General features: G+C 37.7%; 1 protein-coding gene across 5 annotated transcripts in view; it reads left to right on the top strand.

Moving 5' to 3' along the window:
* LOC141980544 (dynein axonemal heavy chain 12-like) overlaps window positions 1–26565 on the top strand; it is a 95006-nt gene that overhangs the window by 5690 nt on the left and 62751 nt on the right. For 4 of the 5 annotated variants that reach the window (XM_074941859.1, XM_074941858.1, XM_074941857.1 and 1 more), the window contains exon 1: window positions 428–841. The gene's annotated coding sequence lies outside the window, so the exon portion shown is untranslated. Of the gene's footprint in view, window positions 1–427; window positions 842–24452; window positions 24557–26565 lie in introns of those variants that run through there. The other variant, XM_074941855.1, reaches the window with a different exon arrangement.

The raw sequence follows: 26565 nt of genomic DNA, 5'->3' as shown, positions 1-26565 counted from the left end.
AATTCTTTATTACTACTGGAGTCTAATATTCCTATACCATGTCTAACCATTAGGCTCAGTCAGATTTCAGAACAAGAGAGCCTGAACTGAAGGTAAAAAGAAAAGGACGACTTGTGGCACCTTAGAGACTAACAAATTTATTTGAGCATAAGCTTTCGTGAGCTACAGCGTGAAGGTAGTATTTTTTAAGTTTAAATGGGAACATTTCTATGTATAAGATACCAAGCTCATTTCTTAACCAAAATGTGGTTATTTACAATTCATTTTTCCCCATGGGGATATAAGGAGAGCTTTGTATTTCAGCAAAAAGTAAAGTACTAGTAAATAAAGAGTTAAAGTGAAGGCAGGCTCACTGGTTTGTTGAGATCTGTCACAGTCTGAGTGGCTGGCTACATATCTGTCTCAGGAACAATAGCTACCTGTATTCTGCACGGACTGCTGGGCAGGCACTAGCAATCTGGAAAAGGTCTGTCTCTGTTAGAGGTTTCTTAGTGAGAATCCCTAATGACAGTCCCACTTTTCATTGGGAGGAAAAAAAATCCTGTCTTCTCTCTTGATGAAGGACAGAGCTTTGATCATTGTCATTCAGCCTTGACTTGGCCTGAGGTTTAGGTTCTCAGCCTAGAAGACAGTAGGCTATCTTCTCTCTCTCTCTCTCTCTCCCCCTCACACCCCCCCCAACACACACACGTACGTTTGCTGGTCTGTGCAGGCAGATTAGTGTCACAGCTGTAACTGAGGCACAGAGCAATAAACATAGCAGAACCAATTTCCATGGTGGCAAGAGGGGGCACGGGAGGTGACAACAATGAGAAGGATCTCTTCTTCTGACAAGTTTTAGGTAAGAGAGAATATTTATACATCACTCAAGTATTTTATATCCTGCTAGAGGAGTTAGACGTTGTTACATTTAAAATGTGCCTTGTTATTAAAATATTTTACTTTACTGCTGTATCCAGGCTGTTACTAGCCTATAAACCAGTAATTGCAGTGCTTTGTGTTACGAGAATGATTGGAGAAAATAGGCAAGGTTTCTTCACTGGCGTAGTAGCTATTACAGTTGCTGTTTAATGAAGGTTTCTTCTAATGTTCAACTTTTTTAAAATTCACCATGAAGCTTCATTTCAGGTAAGGTAAAATTATATTTAGTCATAATAAATACAGGGACACAATAAAATGGTTTTGTTGCTGGCAGGACCCATGCAATATTAAAACAGTGCTCCTTCAACCCTAATTTGTAATTATTTTACACTGTTAACTGTGCTGGGGTCAGAGAGTTTTATAAATTAATGAGGTTGCCTGCTGAGTTCAAATAGTATTATCTACATGAGCTGCTGCTGCAGAAGGCAGAAATTATTCCAGCATATTTTTAATGTAGGTATAACCTTCTGACTTTAAGATATTGCTTTTGGAACACTTTCCATTAAACAGTAGTTTATATACTCTGCAATGAAAATGGGATACTGATCCATTTTAATAAGGACAAGTTGAGCATAAGAAAAATGCTTTTCCTGTAATGAGACGACGAGAACATTTGATAGAATTTTTTTAATTAAAATTGTTTAGATTATTATAGTTGCAATCAATGATATTGTACACTTGTTAAATGTTTACAAATAACTAATGTTCCAAAGACTGGAACAAGAACAAAAAACAATGTTTCATGTTGAAATAGAAAATTAAAATACTAGACTGTGTAGCGGGTTTAAAAGAACAGATCGAATAATTTAAAGAATAAAGTGAAGTAACTACAGCATGAGAGGAGGTTGTGATAAACTGGAATAATGTACCACTGTTTTCAATCAAATATTAACCAGATAGTATTTGGGCACTTAAAAGCAGAATTTGGAACTAATTCTCAAATGAGAGGGGGAAAATCTATTTACCGTACAATTCCCATATTGAAATAAACTTTCATATTGCAAGCTTTAAAGCATTTGTTATATTGATTGTAATCTATAATATATTGGTTAAAGAAGGGAAAATGGAAGGCAGTTTGAAGCTGAATATACAGTAATCAGTGCTAAAGATTCATTTTATTCAGAGTCTCCCATTTACAAGACCGATTCTGAGCTTCCTGTGATATATTGTTATGTAAATATGGTGCAGCAAGGGAAAGCAGCACTATGGAGATTCAATTTACTTTGAAAGTTGTTCATTATAGAAGGGATGAATGTTATTTATTTGATGTGATTCAAAGGCTAGAAATGACTTTTTCATTGTGAAGCCTATTGTGATGGGTGCAGGGTGATCTAATCTTTTTAATTTTGGCTTTCACACCAGTGGAGATGAAAAGAGATCTAAGCTCATTTATTGGTTGCTAAGTCCTGCTGGAGGCCTAAGTACCATTCGTGGTTGCTATGGCCAATCTGACCTCAATCTATGCAGTTTTAGGGACTTAAGCAATCCTTTTTTATTTAGGAGCATGTACCTTGATTTATGTCCAAAATTGAGCCTGAATGTCTTTGTCTGCAAGTGATAAATGGTGGCATACAATTCATCAGTTCTTACAAGTAAACACTGCTGTCCCACTAAAAATATGTTTTGTTCTGAGTTAATGGTATGGAACAAGCCAGTCTCCACAAACAGCTATCTTTTATTGTAGAGAGCCACTGAAACTTGGAGCAAAGTGAAGGAAATTGGCATTCATCTTCTTACATTAGCATTTCATTTGTGCTATCTGATGATGAGACTCTATGTAGATTGACAATGAAAGGCTAGCATTCCATTTCCCTATCTGAATATATAATGGATAGATTCTGAATGTATTTATTCTGTAGGGATAGTAAAAAGTCAGAAGTGCTTTCTCTGATAGTGTTTGTCTGCCACTTCATTATCACTAACTCTTAAAGTACATGCAGTCAAACAAACTGTGACTTAGCTCAGGGAAATTCCCAGTTTCAGTTTGAGGCAAGTACCTTGAATTCAAAGAGTATCAGATTTTTGTTACTACCAGAAATGTTCTCCTTGTGTGATAGTTAATGGTGCTTGCACCTTCATGTATTACAGAATCTCTTTCAAAAGAAACTACTGTGATTAAGAGGTTATTGAATGCAGAGTGGGTTTTAGGAGAGGAATAGTAAAATGTTTCTTATATTAAAATTACTGGTTTGATTTGTCATTTGGCGTATGCATGCTAGGCTAATGTGATAATGATCCCAGATTAGCAGCGGCAAAATCATTTTCTGTTTTTAGCATACTTCAAATACAGAATAATGCTTCATAGTACTTTTCTTCAATAATGAGTTAATAATTTTTGTACTAAATTGGCTACCACAGGTTACTACTATGAGGGGGGGAAATGAGACAAATTAAGTGTTGTACCTGGTAGCTGACATTGTTAAAGAAAGGGAAACCTAATCAGTAATTACACATTTTTAAGCTGAAAGTGGGTTTGAGGCTTTTCCTCTCTTTCTTCATGTAATAGCTTAAAGTAAGAATTTCTGAAGAAAGTCATTACTCTTTTTTAAAAAAATCCAGCTTGTATAAGAAGTGTAAGAAAAAAATAATGCCTAAACCACAGCCCGTTGATTAGAAATTTGGGGCCCGGTACATTAGGATCGCTGGGGCCCCATGCCCTGCCATTTCACTTTATTTACACAGACATTAAACATGTTGGGGGGGGGGGTGAGCTTGGGACCCCGTTACAGTTATCCCCCTTTCGCCTCCTCTCAGCAGCCCTGACGATGGCCCAAAGAGATGCTACTTGGATAGAACAAAATTAATTCCCCAAACAATTTGAGAATTTCTGTTTATTGTCTTTAAAATATTGTTTTCAAAACCAAAGTAGTGCATGCTGATCTTTTCATGTTACTAAGATCTGATGCATGTTTTTCTCATGTAGCTTAATTGTTTTCAGAAACAGAATAGAATAGGGGTTAGTGTTTTGTTTGAACACATGAAACTATTATTTACTTCCTAATCTCAGCACTTCAAATGCACTTCAATGCAATGGCAGAAAGTTTCTCAATAGATTAGGCAGGTAATAATTGCCACTAGAATCAATGCCCAAAGAAATGGAATTTGTAAGGTAGAGCTTTACAGCACCATTGAGCTACTTTTCAGCATTGGATTGATGGTAGAATTTGGCAGGACGTTCCTTGGGGTTAGTTTACTAGGAGTAGCACTGTGTTAGTAGTTAATGCTAAAGATGATGTAAAAGACAGGATACAGAAAATAAACTGGTTGATCTTTTTTTTCAAAGTCTAATCATAACACTAAGGTTTTCATTTATTGGATGTTTATAACTGTAAAAATCAGTATTGCATGGCTCAGAACCAGCTTGCTGAAATGTTTACATTCAAATAGTGCCAAGCACAAAGTCCTTAATGACATTTTGATGACTTTCACTTAAGATGTAATAAAAACAGAATGTAATGTAAAAACATAGTTTAAATAACTAATCTGTAATATTCTCATCTTCAAAACAGGAATGAGAACATCATCCTTTCTAGTTTACAGTTTGCCCACATTGGTATTACAGTATTCATACATTGTTTTTTCAAAAAAGAAAAATACAGCCAGTTTATTAGATGTATGTAAAATTTGTATTTCATTCGTCCACAGCAATTTAACAGAGATTAGAATAGTTCCACTGAATGCTTCTGGTGTATATTTGTGACCACACCCAAACCAAGTTGTGTGTCAACTGGACTCCTCTTGTGGGTAACCATGACTCACAGGAGTAAGATTTGCAGCGTCAGGCCCCACAGTATATCCTTACTCATGTTTTTATTCTGCAACTTTTATTATAACTGTAATTCTGCAGTGTCACTTAAATACAAGTATTCATTGATACCACTGCTTCAAACTTCTAGATTTCTACTTAGAATTCCTCCACTTTACACTTTTATCTTCTTACTTAACTGATGCCAAATACAGCAGTATTGATTAATCAGAGGAGATGCTGTTTAAGTGTTTCAGTTGTCACACTCCCGTTGGAGACTGAGTGCATCATTTTCACCACTGACTCATCTTCCACTGGTCCACAGCAAGAGTTTTGATTTCTGTGCTTGGGACTCCCTTGAGCTTATGAACCAGGTCATATTTATTTGGTGTATGGTTTTAATATCTGTAGCAATATACTGCCTTTCTACTTTGGAAATATAATGTAATTAAGATATGTTTCAAAGGTGCAGATAGTTGCAGGAAGATTGGAAATATTTTTAAAACCTTATAAAATCAGTGCTGCTCTGTTAATAAAGTTAATCATTGTTCTTTTCTCTCTCTGACTAGATTAACTGGTATATTAAGGGTCAGATTTTGAAATCTGGGTGCAGCACTGTAGAAACCTGTATTTGCTTTTTCAAATCATCTAGTTATATATATAAACAGGTAGGCACTTGCAAATGTATTTAACCTTTAGCTTAGACACATGGATTTTTTTTGGATACATCCATTGTGCTCTGCTTTGAAAATCTGACTCTGAGTCTGTATTTTTAGAAGAGAAATTTAAGAATATACAAATCATAACAAAATAATCTTACTGAAAATTGTCAGTTACGTAGTGTAGTTCATATTTATCCTATGACACATACATGTGCTATTGGGTGATTGCCTGTTCTTTAGACTCCTCCCCTGAGTAAGTTCCATCACAGAAAGTTAACTTCTCTGTAAGAAAAATAAAAAACTTGTGTGAAACAAATTTCTCCTAAAACTTACTGGAACATGGTAATTTCCGGCCTGGATTCTTTTACACTGTAATAGGATATTTTTGCAGAGGATTGGGTGGCTCAAGTGATTGGTATGTCACATGTAGATAAATGCTTGAACTTGGCACAGGTTGGTGATAAAGATGTATTAACCATTTGGTGGCTGTATGGCTACAGCATCACCAGTCTGGTTCCTATCCTGCTCTCTTCTTGCTTGCTGTAGATCCTTGCCCCTTCACTAGCACGGGTGCTGGATTTGATTTGGCTTCAAAGCCAGGCCCACTGCTATTACACTGCTCCTCCATTCTCCAGAACAAAACCCTACTCTCAAGGTCCTCTGTTTAAAATATCCTTCAGTACAATAGCCCTACCATATCCCCACCAATTTAGCACAGGTCTATCCTGTGCACTAAGTGTGGTAATGGGCTTCTGGAAAATACCCTATGTAATCATGTCAGTAAAGACAGTATCATAATGCGTACATACAAGGGGGCAGAACTAAGGTTGCACAGGCACCCTTAATTCTGGCATTTTCTATGCTTGACTTCCCTTGGTAATATTCTTTTAATGTCATTTTTGTGTGTTTTCATACACATATATATACACACACACACACTGCAGCCAATTTAGTTTCCATGATAATTATAGCTTTCAATATCATGATTTTTGTGCACGTAAAATCTCAACTATAATGTTGCACTGTCAAGGTTCTTTGTGTTTTGTCTTCCTAGCTCTTTTTTTTTTCCTTATCCCTCTCACTGCCCATTCTCTCCTCCTCCCTCCACCAGCCAATATCAGGTGACTCTGCCACTAGGCTGCTGGGTGAGTTTGGACAGGTCACTTTGGCTCTCTGTGCCTTGGTTTCCCCATCTCTGAAATGGCAATAATGACACTAACCTCCTTTTTAAAGTGCTTTGAGACCTACTATATAAGATCTAGATATCATTATTCCATGGCAACAATCCTTGGTGAATCTGCATCCCTGCTCACACTTAATGTTTGTGTTTTTTGTGGGGGAGGGTGTTAAGGGTACAAGCTGCTAGAATGATTTGGATGGGCACTTATTAGTGTCCATGTGATTTATAAATTGAATACATGTATAATTTTATTAGTCAAAAATCACAGTTGGCGAGCGGTGTAACACAGTAGTGCAACTTTCCTCTCATTCCCCACTTATTCAGTATGTGCTGTTGGTGAGTAGGAAACACGTTTTGGCTAGTGACCTGCTGGATGGTTTCTCAAGTGCTGCATGACTGGTGACTATTCAAACATCACCTGCTCTGAGGTTGTGTCCACAAAAGAAAAGGAAGAAATAATTCTGACTGTATTTGCCTTCTGCCATTTGTAAGTTCTTTTGATCCAGAGATGTTCATGTTAACAGCTCCTGAATCCATCTGTGCTTAGCCCACGATTCCTTAGCCTTAAAGTATCTGTAACAGATGATGTGGAAACTAAATAAACTCCTTACAATACTTTAGGCCCTAAGACTGAAATTCACCTCTTCCTGCATAAAGGATTGCCTGCAGTTCAGCCTATGCATACCCAGGTGTCTCGCCTCAAACCTCCTGGTGATCCTAGTGTCAGACAGCAGCAGCAGCAGCACCCCTCCTCTTGTTTTGTGTTTTCCATCTTGAAAAGGATCTGATCAGATTTCTCCCCATACAGTGTACTGAGTTCATTTATCACATTAAAACGTAGATCCAACTACAATTCAGTCTTTTGGATCAGAGTTTCTTTCCCTGTTCATACCCCATGCATATAGATGTGCTTGATGTGCATTCAGTTATTTGCATATTCAATGTGCCATTCTATATTCAAATTTTGAAAACACTAGTAAAATGGTTTGGGTGAAATTTCCAGTGTCTCTCTCTTTCTCTCTCTCTCTCTCTCTCTCTCTCTCTCTCTTTTTTTTTTTTTTTTTTTACATCTTGTGGTTTTTTTCCTCCAGGCCATCAAGGCATTTCCTTCAGCTTCTTTTGCTCTCTTAGTCTGTGTGCTGATCATGGCTGTATTGCTTTCAAACCTCTCCTCTAGAGAGGTAAGAGAAGTTTGCAGTTTTTCATTTGTCACTCGTAATTCCTGAAGCACTTCTACAAAATAATCTTTATCTTCAATAGCAGTTGCCATCTTCCTCTGGGCCTGCAGCAGCAGAAAATTGTAGCAGCGTGCTCATTGCTGAGGGCATAGACTTGAATATAAAGAAATCAATGTTTTATTCATGCCTTTTGGCATTTTAAATGCTTGAATCTACGTCTCAGAAATTGCACTATTCTGAGAGTAAAGGGAGGAGAACCTGTACCAGTAAAACATGCACGTGTGTTTCTGAGAGAAAGCGAGAGAGTGGCTCTATCTTAGGTACTTATATATAGCCCCCATAACTGCAGTATCTGAACGCTCCACAATCTTTAATCCATTTATCCTGACAACACTCCTGTGAAGTAGGGCAGTACCATTGTCCCCATTTTACCCTTACCACTGGACCATCCTTCCTCTCTAGGACTCATGAAAGGTGCTAAAATTGAGGTCCTCTGGTCACAGAACAGGTGTGACGCGGCAGCAGCAGGGTGAATTTTTTCTGTTTCTTCCCAACAGTATGCCTCGAACCTGGCCCAAAGGAGCCATCATTGAAATAAGGGGACAATTCAGACTTTATACTATTTGATCCTAAATGGTCCAAGCAGGGTGTCACTTATGCCAATTTTGATGCAGACACCTCTCTGCTCAGCAAGACTAAGATAATTTACTTTCACATAGGATACTAATTTATAAACAGATCAAGTGGTGACAACTTTCAGTCCTAAGCTAGTGATTGAGCCCCCATTCTGCAACTGACTTCAGTGGAGAATGGGGGCCCAGTCACCAGCTTATTCATGGCACAGCAGTACATCTGTATGCTCTCAGCCACAGGACTGGCACATTAGAGATTGAAGGATCTATGGTCTGTCAGCTCAGAGGCAGGCAGTCCCTCTTCTGCTACAAAGAGAAGACAATTCCTCCTTACTTTTCACTCAAATATAGCAAAATCTACAATAGAGATCACTAACTCACTTCTTTTAAATAGTTCCCAGACATTAGTGATGGAGAGTTGCTCCTCTTCCCTGAGGATTCCCACAAGGATGGTTCTTGCCACCTCTTATTCAACATTGACTGTATGTAAGAACACTAGTAAGGATTGTGAGCCGTACAGACTCTACTGTTATCAATAGGCAGATGATACCCTTTCACGTTCAATGTCTCTGTTTCGACAGAGAGACAGTGCAGAAGCCCTGAAGACAGACTGCCCGAGAGAAAATGCGACCTGTGCCAAGAGTAACTGGCTCAAGTTTAATCTACATAAAATGGAAGTGATGTTGGTTGGCGGAGGAAACCATTTTGAGGCACTGGCTAAAACAGTAATCTTACTGAATGTGTCTGCTCCTGTTGATCAGAGGGATGCAGTCTCTGCATCCTACTGTATTCACTGCTGCTGCTGAAATCCCAGGAGAGACGAGTGACAAATAAGGCCGCCTTTTACCTTTAGCTACTCTGCTGCAGTCACTCTTTGTTGCTGATTTAATGACAGTGACTCATATTTGTCAGCTCAAGACTCCATGTTCACAATATATTCATTTTTGGGTCAACTCTAAAGGCAGCTGGTGGAGAATGCAGCAGATTGAACAGCTGTGTTTAAGCACCCCCCCCCCAAACACACACATACTAGTACACACTCTCTCTCTCTCTCTCTCTCCCGCCAGCCCCTTTCAGAAAGCAGTTTTTTCTGGAAAATTGACCACTGGCACCTACCTGCTCACTGTGTAAAAAGTGTCTTAAACTGGAGTGTCTTTCTAGGGGTAACTGATGTAGAGCAGCTAGATACTACAGTAATGAGTGCTTTAGAAAGATGTTTTACAATAATAAAGTGCTATTACAAAGCACCTAGGAATGGCCAGCCAATCAGACTGCTCGAGTGGGTGAATGTCCCTATGTCTCTTTCCATGACTGATCATTGTTCTCTTCAGGGGATGGGAGCAATAGTTTTTAAAAAAATCCCTTTTCCTACTGCTCTGACTTAGGGAGCCACAGCGCAGCTGCCTTCATCGTGCTGGCCACCAAGATACTGTATTGCATTTCTGTCCCCTGTGCTGTAGGTTTTGGAGGAGAGCAATGTGCCATCTCTTCCCTCTCGGTCACTCACCCCAGTTGGTTGCTGCCACTCAGTGGGGAGCAGTGGAAGAGAAGGAGCAGCTGCTGTGCCAAGGACTCAAGAGGTGGCCCCTGTTCTGAGCACCATCCTGTCCCCCTGGGCTCCCAGAGTGAGAGGAAGAATCCTTAGTTGACCTCCTATCTGCACAGCGTCCCCTTGTGGGGGGAGGCCGGCAATGCAGATTAACAGAGTGCAGCGACCATCATCCCCAGGGTTATGGCCAGGCTGGATCTGGAAATGACCGAATGTGCAAACTCCAGAGCAGTCCTGGTGAGATTGGGAATGCTGCTGCTATGGTTTCTATGGAAACAGAAGGGTATGATGGGAGCCAGCTGAGGCAGCTAACAAGAGCTCAGACTCAGCTGCTGGATGCTGATTTGATAATATGGACTTTTTAAAATAACCCTTTACCTTATTCCCCCACAACCAATCTCTGTTTCCATAGAAAGGGATCAGAAAGGCAGTGGGTTGCCAGCAGCAATGAATGAAAACTCTTGCTTGTCACTTTCATCAGCTGTCTGTCATGCGAGACCTGCAAATACCAGTTTGCTAAAACCAGCTGCAGGCTCATAAAGTGTGTAGTAATTGTAATTTCAGAAGGAAAAAAAAGTGTGAAAGGCATTTTAAAGGTATTTTGCCCCTTTGTTGAATGGAATGACTTCAAGAATGGCATATTAGCTCTTTCCAACCTGTGAAGTTACACCAGATACCAGCACGGTCAGAATATTTTTCACAGATTGTGAAATCTCTTCTTTTATAATACGAGCATTTTACAAATAGATACAGTTATAACATATATTTTCAGAGGAAACCCAGATGTATCCATGCTCTTAACTGTATATGTGGCTGGGTGGAAAAGAAAGAATATGGTTAATTTGTTATTCCTTTTAATTTGTCTTATTCCTTTTCATCTTTGCCAATATCATCCCTGCATTAGCATGTCTTGGTCTCTTAGCCCCAGTTTCATAGTGTTTCAAGTTAATTTTTCTGGAGTTTTTCAATGGAGTTCTCATGTAAAGGTCACTAAGTATTGATAAAAAAAGAGAATTCATTACTAAACTTTTATTATTTAATTGTTCTGATTTTTTTATTTAAGATATTTTTACAGTGGGGGGACTATAGTAATAAAATCTTCTGTATAAAGTTAAAAAACTGACTATAGATTAAATTCAGCACCCATTTAGTTCAATGAGAATTATGCATCTGCATATGACAGGGCTGAATTAAGTGTAGCAACTGTTTCTAGTTTGGTAGATTGCTTCTGTTATTATTTTGCTAGTTGAGTGCTGCTAAATCTATTTTTTTGTTTACTTGTAGAATGTGAGCTCTGGATTGAATTATGATGCAATTTCCTAATGGTCAACCTTCTTTAATAATTTAGTCATTTAAATAGAGATTTTGAAACAAAAGAAATCAGGACATATGGGGGCGGGGAAGAGAGAGCAAGCTGTCTTTCTCTCCCCACACAAAATATATCAGCAGCTTAGTGTTAAGGTGGTTATTGCAGAATCCACCAGTGAAAACCCTAAAACATAATGAAATAAGCAGCTGAGTGATGCAATATTTTGTCTGTGCTACTCATTAGTTTCGCTTCTCAGCCTCAACTACCTCCATTACATCAGCCATAGTCCATGTATCTCTAGCCTTATCTGCTGCCTTGATGTGCCAGAGGTACCTTGGCACACAGCTACTGGCCCCCCAGACCTCCCCAAATTTCCACTCTCCCTGTCTCCCATGTCACACACATACTTTCCTGCTCACCCCACCTGTGGCCATGCTGAAGCCCATATCTTCTTCAGACCACTCTCAGATCTTCTGCTTCCCAGCCTGCTGGGTTATTTCCACAGCATGGCTATCTAGAATAGAACTGGTGAGAAAATGTTGACAAACATGAAAATTAATATTTTAGGTTTTGTTTTTCAAAATAGCCAGTGGAACTTGACAATTCTGTCAGCTAATCTGGCCGAACTCAGGTTCAGAGGAATAAATCTTTGTGTCTAATTAAAAAAATGTCAGACGTACCTATGAGCTAACATGATATCTGACAGGTATCAGAGGTTTCAGAGAAGCAGCCGTGTTAGTCTGTATTCTCAAAAAGAAAAGGAGTACTTTGGTCACTAAGGTGCCACAAGTACTCCCTTTCTTTTCATGATATCTGAGTGTGTGTATGTGAGAGAGAGGGAGGGAGAAATGTTTGGAGATGGTGGGGACTCTGGTGGTTTAATTAGAGGAACCCAAAGTATTGTGGAAAAAACAGAGGAAATTTTCAAAAAGTGGCATTTAAAAATATTTCTTCAGCACAAGTTAGTAAATATTTTTTCTTAAAATTTTACATGGAAAATATAGTTATCCTCTGAAGAATTATTGGGCCAAATTTAAAGATCTTCAGTGTATTCACTGAAGTGTGAAACACAGCAATTTTTGTTCCACTTTCAGTGCAAATTTCAATGCAACCTTTGCTATGGAGACTCTACCAACACCTCCAATGATACAGATAATAATTTAAATTTTTATTTTTTGGAAAAAAGCTTAGCATAAATAAAAGTACAGTTTTATTGTAATCATTTTTCAGTGTATTTAGCATTTTTCAGAAAAGAAATAATTGAGTTCTGTTTATTATATTAACTTTATTTTTACCTTTGATTTACTCTGCCTTCCTACTGCTGATTATAATATATTTAGCTTTTGCTGTGCTTCCAGTTCTACATACTGATTTGTCTTCCCAGAGGCACGGAAAATTTGACATGCAGTTTTTTGAAATATTGTACTTATAGCTGTTGAAATGCTTCTAAAACTATAAACATCATTAGCTGCTAAATAACACATCAGTTGCTATAGCGTAGTGTGTTTGCATACACACAGGTATGATTATAGAGTACTCTGAATAGCATCGAGTGTGTAGTGATAATATAGCTATTATAATAGATGAAAGTACCTCAAAATCATATGATGTGTCTGCTTTAAAATAACCTTTACCAAAACTGCGACCTTGCATATTGTCCACAAAAGGACTTCCTTTTATATTTTATTCCTTTCTCAGAAGTGTTTGCATAAAACTGCAGCTGGCCTTATGAAAATACTTAAAGCTACAATTTCCTCCGGATTCTTTCAATGAGACTTAGGCTTCTAAGACCCAGATCCTCAAAGGTATTTAGTTGCCTAATTCCCATTGGTGAAGTTAGGCACTTAAATACCTTTGAGCAACTGGGCCTTAGTGCCTGTCACTTTTGAAAGTGGGACATAGATTCTTCAGTCCCTTAGCCACTTTTGAAAATTTTACCTCACTGACTCTGCCCAGTTGGCTTTTAAGGCTTCTGCAAAGTGGCAATGATGGGACTAATGTCAGGGGAGATTGATAGAAGTACCTAAACCCTGACGAATGTGGTCTGGGGATCTATATACCTCTCTAGGTTTTTTTATATTAGCACCCATCACCATAATATCTGAGCACCTCCCATGAGCAAAACTGCACTTTTTTATTTCTTCTTAGTGTGACTCATTCCAGCAGGGGTAGTTTTAAAATGAATGTATTTATATGTGAAGTGTGATAGTGTTGCAATGTCAGCATATAAGAGAGCTATTGCAGTGCAGTTAGTGCAAAAGCATGAGTTCTGGAATGCAACAAGGCTAATGATTATTTTAGCCAGGAGTGGGTTCCTAATGCTCCTGTGAAAGTTCTGTCTTCCATGGATCTTAGCCTCTCTCTACTCCTCAACCATTTCATTGTTCCAGTGGAACGTAGCCATCATGGGAGGTAATGGTTATGGTGAATGAAAGAAGAGGTCTTTTAGATTTCTAGGATAAATCCCATGCACCCTTCAACATCATTTCTATTCTGCTGGAGCCATATACAGTGCTATATGTATGGTAATCAGTCAGACTCTAACTCTGCTGAGGAGGCTGTCTAAGGCTAGTCAACTATTTATTACAGAATCATTGGCGTTGGAGATGGAAACAAACCTATTAGGTGGCCTATTCCACTTCCCGTTGCCAATGCATTTTAATGCATTTTCTCGCATTTAGTTTTTAATATTCCCAGAAATTGAGCTTTTATCATGGCCTTTTACCTGGTTCCGCACCTTAATAGAACCCGCTGTCCTAATATATTTTCCCCTTAATTTTCCCTTTCTTCATTTCATCCCACTATTACTAGTTATATCTCCCTGTACCACCCTAAATAATTCTTCACTACTCTTTAAGTGCTGAATCCCTTCAAATATTTACAGACTATTATGCTCCACCCAGTCATCATTTAGACAAATGATGCATATTTAGCACTTTTACTCTTTCCTTATAAATTAAACATTCCAGTCAATTTCTTTGTTTCTTTCTGTACTCTTTCCCTGATGGGGGAAGGTGTGTGTGTGTGTGTGTGGGGGGGAATACTTGATTTCTGAGGAGGCAATACCACTTCAGTCTAAGCGTGGGACAGGATAGATGTCTGAATTATTTTAAACCAGAAAAACCAAGTAACTGGTGAGGTAATTATACCTAATTAGTAGTGACAACATCTACAGTTACTATAGTTAATTTTGTTATAGTAATATCTAATACATCTATCAGTCAAGTCAGGAAAAATATTAAAGCCCCATGGCCCAAAGAAATTCTTCATTTGACAGCTCTTTCATGGGGCTTTGGGAGGGGAGCTATCAAGCAGCTGATTCCCAACCAACATGACACGTATGGCAATGGATGAAGTGGGGAATGAGGCAAACTAGGAAATGGACAAGATCATCAAGTTCCTTACATCATGGGCTGTTCAGAGACACCATACATAGGGCCTCCTGCGGTCAGTTCTTCTCTCCAGTGATGGGAGATCTCCACTTCACTCTAACTGCATTTTTTTTTTAAAGAACACACCAAAAGAACTGACCAGGTCTTCTCAGTCTTCCCCTCCTGTGGTTTGTGTGAGGAGAAAATGCACAGATTTGAGTGGGGAGTAACACTGATCATGCAGCTAGAATCCCCTATATGAGCTCACTCCCTGAACAACTTTGCAACTCTCAGTCATGGTGTGATTTGATTTATTTATCTGCCGTTACACAGTCTGTCTCCTGTATAGGTCAAACTGGTCCAAAACTGGCATAGACAGATGTCAAGATCTAATGTGCCCGAATAGTCTGTGCATCTTTTATGGTGGATTAAATCCTTAAAAAGTAACAAATCATAAGCTGCTGGTTTGTTTTGCTTAATTGTGTACTAATAATGTAGTTACTCTTTTTTTCTCAGAAAGGACAATGGGTTTTTTTATATGGTGTAGAAAAAAATTACTGAAAACCTATTTGTCTATAAATCTGCTCAGAAAGACTCAAAAAAAAAAGTTTTACCATAAATAGATTGTGGATTTCACTTCATTTTCTCAGAGAGTATCAAATACTGTATTGAATTAGAAATTTGCTACTTATTGATCAACTTCAAACAATTACTAGTCTAATTTATTACTAGTCTAATTTGGAAAAATAGAAACAAAAGTTGTTTTGAGTAGCCAGTGAAGAATCATTATGGTTGCACACTGACATGTACTTTCAGAAATATGTATATTACTGATTCAGATTCCACTATTTCCAGATCTAGATGCCTACATTTGTGCAACTAAGTTCATACGTATTCAGTCCACCTTATAGAACTAAGTTTATACTGATTTTCAGAAGTGCTGAGCATCCTGCAGCTCCCATAGACCGCAGTGGGAGCTGCAGGATGCTCAGTGCCTCTGAAAATTACGTAGGTGCTGAAAGCCCTGTTACAGCATCTGGGATCTGGTAGTGTAGATCCCCTGTGCCTGTACAGAGTCTCATGGAAGTCACTGGGACTCTGCGCAGGCCTAGGGGGGCATGCTAGAAGATTCCCAATGCAGTAATGGATCCAAACTGTAGATTTAGGTGACCAACTTTAGGCACTCATGTTTAAAAATGTGGGCCTGAGTCTCTTGGTAGACTCACACTGTTACATTTTCATCACAGTTGTCTTTGCTTTGTGCCATTGAGGTAAAAGATACCACTAAAAGAATCTGTGTCATAACAACAACTTGGAGGAACAGAACAATAGAGGTGGTTGTTAGTTTATTTTAAATGATTTTTTGCGGGACGGGGTTTCTTAAGTATATTCTGTTGTTTTTTAAGAGATTTTAGGAAGAAATACTCAAACCAGTAGGAGTCACCTCTTCTAAATTCTTTACTTGTTCTGTAAATTGTTGGTCAATGGCAGTCATTTTAATTCATTTTTTAAAAAAAATTATTACAGTGTACTTAGTGGAGGTATTTTAACATTTGTAGTAATTTGTTGGCTGAAAAAATCCTCCAATGTAGACCTGCTACAACTAAGTTATACTGATAATACAGCCAAAATATGATTAACCTATTCAGTTTGCTGAGATAAAAACAAGTAAATGAATGTGCTTTCATCCATTATTATATCATATGTCCCTAGTGAAATATGTTACATTATACCAGCGTATTTAAATAGGAACTTAGAACACATTAGAGGAACATTGGAAAGAATATCTTGTGTGCGAGTGCGTGTTTAATTAACAATACTGGAGAAAACAGATGGTTTATTTGCTTTTTCTTTAGATGTTCCAATCTCCCTAAAATGTTTGATAGCAATTTAAACAGTTTTGAAATGTGGTATGTTCAGCACAGGATGATAATAGTTTTCAGTTTGGGGAATTGTATTTCATGTTACCTTTTACCAGTGGTAATTCTGCTTTTGGCACAGTGCTGGGGCACTGTACACTCAGAGAAATATAAATCCAGGTTTACTTTCAGGTTTTGGGTTCATGCAAATCGTAAATTCAAGGGATGTGAACGTATATACATCAAAACTGAAATAATGGTTCACATGAATCCCTGAAAAACAAAACTACTGAGTTCTGTATGGCTCTTCCTTTACCCTTGCATTATGCCTATGTCAACAGATTTGGTACCATCCACCATTTGGAAACATTTTTCAGTTTGAGCAACTTTTCATATTATGTGTGAGCTTATTTTTGAGTGTGACTGTTAAAACTTTCCTCGAGTCACGAGTTGTTCACAATGTTGGAAGTTGTGCATTGAGTAAAAATTATTTCAGCAGTGAATAAGTGCAACTCTATTAAAGTCAACGGAGTTATTCCTCCTTACTCCAGTGTTGAATTTGGGCCAAAATCTGCTCTGGTTTATACTTGTGGAAATTTAGAGTAACTCTGTTGAATTTCCTTGAATTACTTCTGAATTGCACCAGTGTAACAGAATAGAAATTGTCTCTTGTTCCTCAGAGGTCTGCCATAAGTATTTTAATGATATTAAATTGGGTAGAGTTATGAGATTTTTTTTAAAGGCCCAGAAAGGCTGTAATTTTCCTCATTTCTGATGTCAGTGTTGAGACATGAATGTATTGATGTCATCTACATCCAATGACCTTAAAAATTCTAGTACTGTTATGACTTGAATACCATAATATGGTGCTTAAGTTAATTCTGCTATCATATCTTCATTGTGTATCTTTTTGTGATGTGGGTTTTAAGTGAATGTGACTCTGAAAACATATAAGATTTAAGCTTGTCTTACACACTGCCAGGTTTTCTCCATTCGTCAAAATACTGGTATCTACCTGTGGGAGCAGATCCCCTAAAAGAAATGTGTGTTGGTCAAAAATGGAAAAAAATGCTCAAACACCCAAGGTCTTTGTATTCCGTAGTTCTTCCCAGGTGGATATGAAACCAGTCTTGGGTATCTGTTACAGTTGACCTTTGATAGAATAATTTAGATGTTTGAGCCTACTCAGACATGTAGCCAAAAGGGAGCTGTCTTGTTGCATGCATTTTTAAACATTTGCAAGCTGAATCAAAGATCAGAATGCAAAATTTAGGACTCGGAAATACCTGTGAATTTGTAATATTCTCTTCAGGACTTTGGGGAGCTCTGAGCCTATGAACATACATTATTCTGAATACTGTATTTTCTCCACTGAATGTTGTTTTTGATTCTACAGTGTTTGCCTTAATTTTCAGTAACTCAAAAATACGTTAAATGGAAGTAGCTTAGCAAGCATGTGGCAGTAAGATCTGAAAACTCTATTTTATGAGCTAAAGTAAATGTTGTTTTACCTTTTCAAGTAGACCTCTTCAGAATTTGAGAAATTTAATACAAGTCCTATAACTTCCATTTCCACAGTTATAAAAGAATGATATATATTTCTTTGTAATTCACATTTGTCTAAAACTTTAGTATTGTAGCTGATGCATATTGTGTGACAGAATAATTTCTGACCATGTTTTAAGTATAAATAGCATTCTTCTGATGATCTCATTATTTTCATAGAATAATAAGATCCCAATAGTAATATTTAGAAGAATGAGAAGAGGACTGGGCATTAGGAGCTCTTGAGTTAAAAATCCAGGTTCTGTTACTTGCTCACTCTGTGACATGGGCAAGTCAGTTACCGCTCTGTAAGATGTAGATAGTAAAAGCTTCCCAGCTCACAGGGGTGTTGTGAGGATTAATTAGCTAATGTTTATATAGCACTTTGAAGATATAAAGCTAAGATGTATAAGTGCTAATTATTTTCCAATTGATTGAATATTCTGTGCTTTATTTACATAATATCTGTTCTATATTTAGTATATGATGATTCTTTAAATTCTTTTATAGTTTATTCCAATGAGTACATTTCTTTAGAAGTAGCTGCTAGGATACTGGCATTTCAGCATAACATTGATTATTCATCAGTTTATATTGGAGGGAAATGCTTAGTGGTCTAAGAATTACTTTTGAACTACCTAAATTCCCTGCAACCATGAGTTTGAATCCCAGAAGGGACCATTCACTCTTTCATCGTTCCATGGAGTGTAATATGAGCTCTATTAAACTTTCTTTGTGATGGGCATCTGGGTAAGGCCTTTGTAAACCAAGGTCCTGGCTGGTATTTGTGGACATGAAAGAACTCCATGGCCCTTTTCAAAACAGTAGAAGTTTGCGTCTTGCATAATATGTTTGCAAGCTAGCCAGCTGGCTGCCAGCAGCCACCCCAAACATGGTTGCATTTCAGCATTCAAGTGATTCCTATATGCTATAGTTTATGTGGTGCTTTGTGATCCTCCAGCTTGAAAGATGCTGTATGAATGAGACATTATGAGCATTAATCAAATCTAAGATGACGATCAACATTTAAGGAAATGGAAATACCAGTGACTTTGTGATCAGGTACCTTTCACCCCATGCTCCGTTCCAAAACACCCATGTTCAAAACTCAGTCTCTTCCTGGCTTCCTCATTTGGCTTTTATTAACAATGTAAACTCCAACCCTAGCCATGTCCCTAGACTTGGCTGTTCCTACCGTTCCTCCATGAAGACTGCTTAGTCCCAGACCCTACATTCCTCTGCTCTTCCCTTATAGCCAGGGCTGCAAGTAGCTACACCTGCCACTGTGAGTCAATAGACTCAATTAGCATTTCTCTGCAGAGTTCCAGCATCTACTGACAAGGTGGGTCTATAGAACTATCAAGACACACTGTTAGATACTGCAATAATTCCCTCTCCCCTTCTCCCCAGGATAAAAAAAATTTAATATAATGTGCTATCCTTTCCAAAAAAAATGTGTCCCTGTCAGGGATAACTTCTCTGGTCTAATGTAGAGGAGAGAGGGTAGATCACAGAGGCAGTGACTACCCTGTCTAAAATGTATGATAGCTCAGTGGTAATTTCCCTCCTTATCACCTCCTATAATGATAAGCACTTTAGGAAGTTGGGGGTCTGATTGACCCAAGCTATGAACTTTTCTGCTTTGTTTAGCTGGGAGAAGGTTCACAAACTATTTGGTATTGTAACATTGAAGTACAACTGCATGACAGCTCTCCCAATCAATTTAAACATTACAGCTAGGCTAGGAGCTGTGGTTACAATCTCCTTTTTCCCCATCTGTGGTTGGAAATCTTCTGTCTTTTCCAGGTGCTCCAGCAAATTGTCCATTTTTTGTCGTGGGGACCTCTCATGGATCTAAAGGGAGTTAAATCTTTTAGCCCTGCTCCTCAAAACAGAAAATGGAAGAATCTAAATCAGATAGGAAGTAAAGTTTACTCCTTAGCCATGCTGTTTATGGAGATAGGAGTTGAGGTTTGGTGTATCACAGAACCTCTTTCCAGACAGGGTCCAGGATCAAGGTTACACAAACTCTCTCTTTTTTTAGGTTGTTTCTTTGTTTATTTTTTTATGATTGTTGTGGGAACTGTTTAAAGAGCAACAACTCTTAAATTTATAAAACGATGAAAAAAGGCAGCGTTCACCTGATTTTACCTTCCACTGCCTTTTGCTGACCTTTCATTCATACTCATTCCAGAGCCCTTAAGTCTTCAGGAGTATGAATCTATTTTATAGGGTATTTGTAAGGGAGGATGACTTCCCTATAATAATTCTCCTCTGAACATCATAACAGATCAGCATTCAACTACTCCTTCCAGAAGAGAGCTGATGCTTTGATAGCCTGTTTTATCTTTATCATTCAAATCCCTTTAATACCTGTGTGAGTAACTTCACATCTTGCTTTAAAAGGAACTGATGACTAAAGTACGAGGGAGCGAATGCCTTCCATTGCAGTGGCTGGCAAAGCATGCCCTTTGTGGGACCAGAGCTTCAGAATGTTGAGCTTATGGTGTTCCCACCTTGGCCTTGTTGTAGGGATGTGGAGGCAGGAGAGAGTGATCTTTTATGATGCATTTTCTCAGAGAACAACAATTACAGTTAACTAATATTCTTTCATAATTGTGACTCCTATGATGACATCAGAATGTTTCTGCAGAGTTTCATCATAAGGTAAACTGCTTAGCATTTTGAAACTTGTAGAGTGTTCAAGACTTAATTTGATGATAAAGGGAAGTATAACGTAATTTATAATTTGAAATGAAGCAACACTCGCTCTGGCAATAGTTAAGCAAGAAAATATCAAGTCAAAGCTTTATCATGAGCTCAACTCACAATATAAAAATTAAAATGGCACACATTAAATGGTTTACAAGCAGGCTAACTGATAGGTCTCAAAATATAATTGTAAACTGGGGGTCATTGTTGAGTGGATGTTTTTCTTCTGGGTCCTGCAGGGGTCTGTTCTTGGCCCTATGCTATTTAACATTTTTATCAATGATGAGGAAGAAAACATGAAATCATCACTGATAGTTAGTGGATGACACAGAAATTGCGGGTGCGGTAAATAATTAAGAGGTCAGGTTGCTAATACAGAGTAACCTAAATCGCATGGTAAACTGGGTGCATGCAAACAATATGCATTTTAATACACCTAAATGTAAATCTATACATCTAGGAACAAAAAATGTATGTGATACTTACAAGATGGGAAAATCTATCGTGTGAAATAGTGACTGAAAAAGAAGTAGGAGTCATGGGGGATAATCAGCTGAACATGAGCTCCCATTGTAATGCTGTTTTTAATATCTAACTAAAAGAGCCAAAAGGGCTAATGAGATCCTTGGATGCATAAACAGGGGAATCTCAGGTAGGAGTAGAGAGGTTATTTTATCTATTTGGCATTCCTGTGGCTGCCGCTGGAATACTATGTCCAGTTCTCATGCCCACAATTCAAGAAGGAAGTTGATAAATTGGAGAGGATTCAGAGAAGAGCTATGAGAATGAATAATAGATTATAAAACATGTCTTCTTGTGAGAGACCTAAGGAGCTCAATCTATTTAGTTTAACAAAGAGAAGGTTAAGAGAAGGACTGATTACAGTCGGTAAATACCTACATGGGGAACATATATTTAATAATGGGCACTTCAGTCTAGTAAAGAAGCGCATAACAATCCAATGGCTGGACACTTTTAAACTACACAAAATCAGACTGGAAATAAGGTGTAAATTTTAAATGGAGAGAGTAATTAATCATTGGAATAATTTACCAAACACCACGGTGGATTTTCCATCACTGACCATTTTTAAATCAAGATTGAATGTTTTTCTGGAAGATCTGCTCTAGGAATTATTTTGGGAAAGTTCTGTGGCCTGTGTTATACAGGTCAGGTGACATTATCACTGAGGTCCCTTCTGGCCTTGGAATCTATTAATCTGTGGATCTGTATTTGGCAGGTTAGCTGTTCTTATGGGTTTATTATCTGTCATGTCTTAATACAGGGCTTGTCACAGAATAACATGAGCTGTGTCATTTCAAACTAGGATGTCACATATATTGCAGAAAACAACCTTTATGCTTTCTCTCTCTCAGGATTTGCTGACAGCTGCAAAGTTACCAGAAATCATCTTTCTCTCACACTGCATTTTCATTCTGCAGATACTACAGGCTTATTGAACAATCCATCGACCCTTCTGTAGTGAGTCTGCTTAGTGCAGAATGGCTGCAGGGAAACTATTCAGACTTCCCATTAGAACACTACACCAATTGGAACAAATCCCTTCAGGATTTAACGCAGGTGTCTGAAAAATGATGGGAAGATGACTCATTATTGGTTTTACACTAATGTTTGACAAGTACAGTGGGGGAAGTATTCTAATGACTATTGCCATTGAGAAATGTACCATTATATACAATAATGGTCATAGCTTAACCCTCTCTGAAAACACTGAGTTTAAAGGGACATTGTTAACCTGAAGTTTTTGAAATGTGAAGTTTTCTGACAGAGCACATGTTAATTAATATGTCCTGAAATATTTAATAAACCCTTTAATATATAAGGTTTTCTTCTGCTCAGGGTAGATGTTTAGAACTAGACGTGTCTTGGGTGGGCCCAAGAGCAACACCAAAATGCTCAGATCCATTTCACCCTACTCTCTCTTTGTACGCATCTGTCTGTTGCTCCCTTCGTTTCAGTTTCCCTTTCAGCTTCGCTGCTGCCCTTGTTGGTCAGTGCCCTGTTGGGGGCACTTGTGACTGGAGGGGTAAGCACCAACAAGAGAACAGTGGCCAGGACCATATGTCAAAGTAAACAACCTGGAAAAGTAGAGAAAATATTGTTTCACTTGCAATAATCACAGAGGCCACTCATGTCAGTAATAGCTACAGACCATTGCTAAACCCAAATCATGAGTCAAGCCTCAAAAAACTTTTGAGATGAAATTTAAAAAATGTAACAAAAGCAACACCAAATTTATTTGCCCGCATGTTTGAGAAAAATGCCAAATATCACAAGATTCAGCATAATATTGTGAGTCTCTGCAACGCTGGGTACAACATTTTCAGTGGAAAATCTTGGGTGGGATTTTCAGAAGCATGCTTTGTGTTGGCCTAACTCTGCTCCCATTGAAGTCAATGAGAGTTTTACCATTGACTTTAATGGGAGGAGAGAAAGGTCAGTAATAAGCACTTTTGTAAATCACACCCAGGATTTTCAGGTTGACTGTGGCTCTTCTATAAGTAACTCTCTAAGGTGCCATAAGGACTCCCCGTTGTTTTTGCTGATACAGACTAAAACGGCTACCACTCTGATCCTTGTTTGTTGCCTTTCATAGAGGAAAAACCTGCGCACATATTTCCCTTTAATTGTTTTTTATGATTTTTACATGTGAATTTAGTATTAATTTAAAGTGTCTACTTAGCAACTCGAGAGAGTGATGTCCCCCATCCACAGAAGATGTGAATCACAGAAAGGAAATTGGCAAGCTTCCCTACTCTACTTTGCCAGTGAACCTCAGATTTGATATAGGACCAGCATTAGAGTGGGAGAGACCTCCATGTCGATTCTCTTCCAGTTCCTTTCTAAAAATCTCTACAAGGGTGACAGTCAACACCAATTTTGTGGTGGAGACACATGTTCAGTGACAATGGATCAAGGCATCCAACTGGTTTTTCACTGCACAGCCCCATCAAATAGTAAAATATTTTGGTCACCACTGGTCTTGACTTCATTCTAACCTGGAGTCTAGAAGTAAAAAGCTATGAGGGCTCAACTTTGTTAAGTGCTGAGTCCACTTTGCTTTCATTTAAATCAGCAGGAGTTGTGAGAACTGGGCACCTCAAAGGAATGCTTGTCGGATCAAGACCTAAATCCCATTATCTCTTCTCTAAGCTGTCCATTCCCCATTAGTAGTTTCTAAATTTTTTAGAATAACAAGATTAGCATGAATGGGCAGCAGCATTGTATTATTAGGCTTTTCTTTTCCCCTGTGCATAAGGTGCTCTTGAAGAATCAAGGAAAGAAGCGTGATATTCCCTTGAATGTAAATATATTCATTTTCGAACAGTGTCTCCTTGTCTTGAGGATAAAGTTAGATTTCAGTGTTTTACTTTTCATCTAAATTTCTTTTGTGTTCCTAATACACTAAAAGGTTTACACTGAGCTGATGATGTATCAGTTCTTTGAACACTAAGCAAGTGATTATCAGTCCAATTGTGTGATACAATCTGAGATGACAGACTTAGAGAATTATGATAAATGAGATAATCTGAGCTAATATAGAAACATATGAGATGTTTGCTTAAAACTAAGCCCGAGTTGTTATACTTTGGCCTCATATTCAAAGTTTTGAATAAAAGAACTTAAACAACAAAGATTGTGTTCCATCATTTATTGTCAACAAATTCTGAAAGGTTAATACACACGTTATTTTGTGATATAGTAAGTGACATTTATTTAATGCTTTTAATGACTGCATGTTCTTTGTTGCTGTATGTTGTTGCATAGGAAGCACAGGATGTTTATGCAGGTACAATAAAGAAATGAATATTGGACTACATCACATAGGTCTCGGAGAACAAAAGAGGCTGTGCATTGAAATACCTCCAAAGGTAAGTAAAGAAAATGTTGATCCTTTTCATGCCTGAAGAAATAAAATACAAATTACAATTTAAGTTTATTAGAAATAGTGAGCAGGTTTGCTTGAAACAGTACAATTCCTTTACTTTGTTCTTGTAAGTTGGTCACACTATAATTAACACTGAGTGGATAATTGTTTTTTCAGTTTGGTAACCAAACCAAAAAAATTAAACAAAAAAATCCCTTTAATTTGATCTGAAATGAATTTTGTAATGTTTCTTTATTTTATTTTCTTTTTGGGTACTTTTACCCTTTTTGTTTTGTTTGTTTGTTTAAATAAATCTACATAAATTTCTAAACAAAATATCATTACTAAATGAAAAGTCAAAACATTTTGTTTTGAACACGTTAAAAATGAAATATTTAGACTTTTTAAAAAAATCATTTTTTGGCTGAAACTATTCAGCAAATTTAACCTGAATTTGTGAATAGTTTCAGTCAACTTGAAACCACATTTTTGGCAAATAAACTAGTCCTCTAAAAACCTTTGCCCAGCTCTGATTATAATGCATTTAATGAAAGCAAAATGGGACTGAAAACTTGTACACAATTTGTACCAATTAGGTTTTTTTTTAAGATTATTGGAGGTGTTTTAATTTTTTTCCAATAATTCTCCCATTCCTCATAAAAATAATTTGGTATAGAATATGTAGTTTCTGCATAAGTTTTATATTTTTTAAGGCTGTTGATGAATCACAGTTAACTCACGCGATTAACTCAAAAATATTAACTGCAATTTAAAAAATTTAATCACACTGTTAAACAATAGAATACCAATTGAAATTTATTACATATTTTTGGATGTTTTTCTACATTTTCAAATGTATTGATTTCTATTACAACACAGACTACAAAGTGTACAGTACTTACTTTATATTAGTTTTTATTACAAATATTTGCACTGTAAAAATGATAAACAAAAGAAATAGTATTTTTCAATTCACCTCATACAAGTATTGTAGTGCAATCTTCATTGTGAAAGTTTAACTTACAAATGTAGATTTACAAAACAATGTAAATGTTTAGAGCCTACAAGTCCACTCAGTCCTACTTCTTGTTCAGCCAATTGCTAAGACAAACAAGATTGTTTACATTGAGGGGAGATACTGCTGCCTACTTCTTATTTACAATGTCACCTGAAAGTGAGAACAGGCATTCACATGACACTTTTGTAGCCGGCATTGCAAGGTATTTACGTGACAGATATGCTAAACATTCATATGCCCCTTCAGGCTTCAGCAAGCATTCCGGAGGACATGCTTCCATGCTGATGATGTTCATTAAAAAAAAATAGTGCGTTAATTAAATTTGTGACTGAACTCCTTGGTGGAGAATTGTATGTCTCCTGTTCTGTTTTACTCGCATTCTGCCATATATTTCATGTTATTAGCAGTCTCAGATGATGACCCAGCACACGTTTGATTTACGAACACTGTCACTGCAGATTTGACAAAATGCAAAGAAGGTACCAGTGTGATATTTCTAAAAATAGCTACAGCTCTCGACCCATGGTTTAAGAATCTGAAGTACCTTCCAAAATCTGAGAGAGACCAGGTGTGGAGCATGCTTTCAGAAGTCTTAAAAGAGCAACATTTTGATGCGGAAACTACAGAACCCAAACCACCAAAAAAGAAAATCAACCTTCTGCTGGTGGCATCTGACTCATGATGATGAAAATGAACATGCATTCGTCCTCTCTGCGTTGGATCGTTATTGAACTGAACCCATCACCAGCATGGATTCATGTCCTCTGGAATGGTGGTTGAAGCATGAAGGGACATATGAATCTTTAGCGCATCTGGCATGTAAATATCTTGTGACACCAGTGCCATAAGAACACCTGTTCTCACTTTCAGGTGACGACCAAACCAAGAAGCCGGCAACATTATCTCCTGCAAATGTAACAAAATGTGTTTGTCTGAGCGATTGGCTGAAGTAGGACCAAGTGGACTTGTAGGCTCTAAAGTTTTACATTGTTTTA

Source organism: Natator depressus, chromosome 1 (assembly GCF_965152275.1).
Source record: "Natator depressus isolate rNatDep1 chromosome 1, rNatDep2.hap1, whole genome shotgun sequence".
NCBI classification, from domain to species: Eukaryota; Metazoa; Chordata; order Testudines; family Cheloniidae; genus Natator; species Natator depressus.
This window is presented reverse-complemented; position numbering and strand designations above follow the sequence as displayed.